Genomic DNA, 5,141 nt, shown 5'->3' with positions numbered 1-5,141 from the left:
TTTGTTAAAAGTTACTAAGTACAGGTCACACTTAAGGGAATGGCAGTTAAGCGCCATCTTTTGAAGAAAGTTGTGTCACAGAACTCATGGACATATTTTTAAATCACCGTGAGTACTGAAGAATGAATAGGAGCACTCTACAGAGAAACAGAGAAAGAGGTGACCGCCTGGTGCAGTCTACACAGAAGGAAGAGCATGTACAGGTAAAGAAGAGCATGTACAGGTGTGAAAGACCATGAATTGCATGAAAAGTGAGAAGTTCACTGGAGGTGTTCAAACTTACTTTAGCCATTCAATTAGATAAAGTCTTACAAAGAAGCCCAGTATGCAAATAAATAAAATTAGCTCTACTAGAGTTGAAAATAGGTGAAGGAGGGAAAGAGGAAAATCTTACCCCAAAGCAGCCCTTTACAAGAACTCTCTGAAGGCCCTAGCACTCCACAGTTGTTTGAAAGTCGCTGCTACACCAATAGCTATTAGGGCTCATAATTAGGTGCAAGGAATACTCTCTGTTAATCTTTGTCTTATCGCATAAACTGTGCTCGTGCTACACACTTGAACCGTACATAAAAAGAAAGGAGATAAAATTCTCATTAAAAAGAGAATAATGATCTTATTGCAATACAAGAAAATCCCAATTTACTAATGGGTTATATTCCAAGAGTTCATTTGTAAGAGGGCTCTTTAGAACTTTGTGTATCAGTTAGCCATTGCCACAAAGATGCAGTATAACAAACCATCCCAAAACTCAGTGACTTAAAACGATTATCATTTATTCTCACCTATCTGTAGGCGAGCTGAAGATCAACTGATTTCAGCTGGTACTCAGTTCCATGGCTCTGCTTCAAGTTGCAGCTAAAGAGGTAACAGCTGTCCATAGAAAGTTCATCTCATAGAGAAGAAAAGCAAAGGGCACAAAGTCTCTTAAGGCCCGGGGTCAGAACTGGCACACTTTTGCCCACATGATTGGCCAAAACAAGTTTCATGGATGAACCCAAAGTCAAAAGGTAATACAAAACACTCCACCCACATGAGGCTAACACAAGGCCGTGAAGAATTGAAGCCAATCATTCAATCTACTATATTCTGAATGCATGTTTCCATAAAAACAAAACTTTAATTGTACTTTATCATATTAACTCACCAAAACTGATTTAATGCTAAGAGGACTAACAACAGTGGCCAAGGGTCAGGCCGTTACACGATGTAGACACATGTTCTAAGTAAGCCAAGTTTGTCTTCACTCCCTTCTCAGCAATGTTCACATCTCTCCCCACGTGCTCTGCATTTTCACAGCTTCCCTAAACCCCTCACCTCTTGGCCTCACTCATCCCTTACTTCCCTCTTCTCAATTATCCCAGCCCCCAAACTCAGAACTCTGAACTTCTCAATGCAGACTCTCCAGCTGGCTGCCAAAAGGAAAACCATCTAATGCTCCAATTCATAATCACCTAAGAATGGCCCATCGCTTCTTAACAGTCCCTAAGACATTTGCCTTCTTAAAAGGGCCTGTCCCACAGCCCACTGATCCTCCCACTGATGAGCTTTAAGACAGTAAGTACATTGGTAAAAGTCAAAAAGTCTGGGATATTGTCGGAAAAGGGGACTATGTCTTATACAGGCCTGCCAGCTAACTCTCATTTTGTGAAGGAATTGTCATTCATACAGGTGGAGGCTGCTGTATTCACTTTATGACTCTCAGTTCCAATATTTTCTTTTTCTCTTTATGTTGCTACAGGGAATTGAACTCAGCAAGAGATGATAAATGCTGGCGGCATGATTTACATCTCATTATAGGACCAGTGTTGTTTCCCATTTTAAAATTTACTCTATAGGCCAAATCTTTAAAGACTTTCTTTTTTTATTTTCAACATTAAAATGACATATTTCAACATGAAATATGCCTACTTTGACTTAGGAGGAGCTTAATGATTCAGCCCTTGTATTGGGTTTTCATATGAACATCCCTATTTTAAACAAAGAAAGAAATTATTATCTTGAGAAGAATGCTATTAATCATCTTTGAAAATGTGTTTACTTTAAAGACAGATCACAAAGAAAGATTCCAAGTATTAAATTTTAGTAACACCACTTTTCGGCCCTGTTCAAATATCTGTACAGACAAAGGGAAATGGAAAGTTGAGAACTGTGGATAACAGGTAAAAGACTAATCTGAATAATTTGGACCAAAAAAATATAGCTTTATTGATCCTGAGATATGAATTTATGTATGGTTCATCATTTCTGCTGATGTTTTCATGACAAAAAATAGCAATGCCTATATGCCTATGACAGTATTATTATGTCATATTTTAACCATTTTGGGCAGCTTTTGAAATAGTCAATATTCTCCCCCATCACTTTGCCATGCAAAGTACGGTACCTATCATCAAGCTACCTGAGGATGGGCCAGTAGGAACAATTATTTCTCCGCTTGTCTAGTCAAGTGCCAATATTCATAGCACTGACTTCGGGTAGGCTCTGTTAAGTTAGGCTTTGGAGTGTGTTAATTTAAGAGCTCCTTCTCACATATTTTCTTACATTAGCTAAAGAAGTCATTTAAATTCCATACTACCTAAGAAAGAATGTTGTTTTCTTGCTTCTTATCAAATTCTGATGAAGTGTAAATACAGTAAAAATTCTGTGAAGAGGACTGTGAAAGGGGGTGTGTAATAAGGAATATGTTTAGAAAGGTAAGTTCCCCTTCTCAAATGACAGGGCAGCCAATCACTCATCAATCACAAAGCTGTACTTATCACTGGCTCATTTAGAGTGAACTTGTAGGTTAATGGCTAAAGTGAGGCATGGGGCTCAAAGCAATGGTTCGAATTCCAAATCCTACACTTCCTTTCATAACTTGGGTAAGTGATTTAACCTCTTTATATCTCAGTTTCTTTACCTATAGGTGAGGATAATAGTACATACCTTTTAACTGTAAAAATGGAATTCGTCCAGGTGTTTAAAATGTTCAGAACGCTGCCTAGCACATCGTAAGCACTCTACCAGGGTTTATCATCCTCATCATGTCAGTCATCGACACCACCACCACCATCATCTATGGATTCCTCTTAGCCCTCTTTCCTTTTAACTCGAATCTTTGAGAGCAGCTGAATCTGCCTGTAGTTGATCCGAATTCTTCAGTTCCTACTTAAACATTGCTGTTGAGAGTGTAGCTTGGCCAACCACTGAGATTTTGGCATAATCTAATAAAGTCGAAATGCTCATCCTCTGTGAGCGAGCAATGCTACTTTCAGGCATATACAATGGAGAAATTTTTTGGGCCAGTGCACAAAGAGGCTAGATTGGATTAGAATATTCATGGCAACATGGTTTGTAATAATAAAAAAAATAAATAAAAAGAGACATCCAGATGGTCACTGACAAGAGAATGAATAAATAAGTCTTGGAGTACTCATACAATAGAATAACAAACAGTAGTGAATGTGAATAAAGCATGTTACACGTATCAACTTGGACAAGTCTCACAAACACAATGTTGAATAACAGAAAGCAATTCATAGAAGACCATATCAGTATGATCAGTATGATTCCATTTACGTAGAGTTCAAACACATGGAAAACTTGTTTTGAAAAAGCAGGAGAGCTTTTCCACCTCCACTGAGCGCGGCTCTGGCTCTGACTCCGGGCTCCTGCTAAGCCCGTGCCGCCGTCGTCCTTCCGGTCCTACCAGCCACCCCACGATGATTCACGGGGACCTCATCCGCCACGATGAGATGCTTTCCAACATTTACAATCTCCGGGAGATTGTGGATGGGAGGTGGAGAGGAAGATGGTCGGTAGGACAGAGGGTGACATTGATGACACACTCATTGGTGGAAATGTTTCCACTAAAGGCCCCAGGGTGAAGGTCTCTAGAGCACAGGGGCCGCTGGTATTGATACTGTCATGAACCAGCATTTGCAGGAAACCAGCTTCACAAAACAAGCCTACAAGTACGTCAAAGATTACATGAAATCTTGTAATCTTTGGGAAACTTGAAGAACAGAGTTTCAAGGGAAACTTGAAGAACAGAGACCAGAAAGAGTATATAAAACCTTCATGACAGGGGCTACAGAACAAACCAAGCAGGTCCTGGCTAATTTCAAAAAACTACCAATTTTTTTTTTTTTTTAAGTGAGACAATCCTTGGTTAACCTCACAGATTGCAAGGACTTTGTCAGCTTACAATACCTTTTTTTTTTACACCTAGAGCACCTGGTCTTTCTAGGTGGTCTCTCATCCAAATACTAACCAGGCCTGACCCTGCTCAGCTTCCAAGATCAAACGCATCGGGCTTGTTCAGGGTGGCACGGCCGTAGACTAAAACTACCAGTTCTTTATTGGTGAAAATATGAATCCAGATGGCATGCTTGCTCTGCTGGACCACCGTGAGGATGGTGTGACCCCAAATATGATTTTCTTTAAGGATGGTTTAGAAATGTTAACAAATTTGGCAATTTTGGTCTATCACCTGTCATCATTGTAACTGGCTGCTGCTTTTCGTCCACACACCAGGACTAGGACAAATGAGATTGATGTTATCTTGGGCTTTTCATTTATTTTGACCTTGGTTTATTTAGAGCGGAGGCATTGTTTTTAAGAAAAACATGTCATGTAGGTTGTTTAAAAACAAAATGCATTTAAATTCATTTGAGAGAATGCCTCTTAGTTTAATACATATTTAAATCCATCCTATGTAATGTTCCTGGAGAAGCTAGAGCCTGGTCTTATGAAACATAAGACCGTCTTCTACAGCGAAAACTATTTCTGGGACTGGAATATAAAAAAACAAGGATCAAAAGTCTTAATTCTAAGTTGGACTAAAGGGAAAGACCATGCTCACAAAAGAGCCAACATTTGAAGGAGATTCCTTAAGACGTTTCATCAACTACAAATGGAAGTCATTAACTCTGGACAAGATTACCAAAAGAATAAAAAGAGACTAATACAATTGGAAGCAAAAAAAAAGGGGGGGAGGGGGCAGGACCCTGACATGCACAAAATCACGATCACGTATACTTCTGGGCATTATTGGAGTCTCAGCGGTAGCAGCAATGTATTTCTTAATTTGGGTAGGTAGTTATACAGATACGCATTTTTACTGCAAAGTTTTGTAACTCACATATATTATGAATTTGTAA

The 5,141-nt window shown here is 39.3% G+C and overlaps 1 pseudogene; it reads left to right on the top strand.

The window, feature by feature from the left end:
• The first annotated feature begins 3,701 nt into the window (after nt 1-3,701).
• On the top strand, nt 3,702-4,486 carry LOC120602129 (translationally-controlled tumor protein-like; annotated as a pseudogene).
• Nucleotides 4,487-5,141: the final 655 nt, after the last annotated feature.

The sequence above is a fragment of the Pteropus medius genome, unplaced genomic scaffold (genome assembly GCF_902729225.1).
Source record: "Pteropus medius unplaced genomic scaffold, Ma_sr-lr_union100, whole genome shotgun sequence".
Lineage (NCBI taxonomy): Eukaryota > Metazoa > Chordata > Mammalia > Chiroptera > Pteropodidae > Pteropus > Pteropus medius.
Note: the sequence above shows the minus strand (reverse complement) of the source record. Positions and strands in the feature narration are given on the sequence as shown.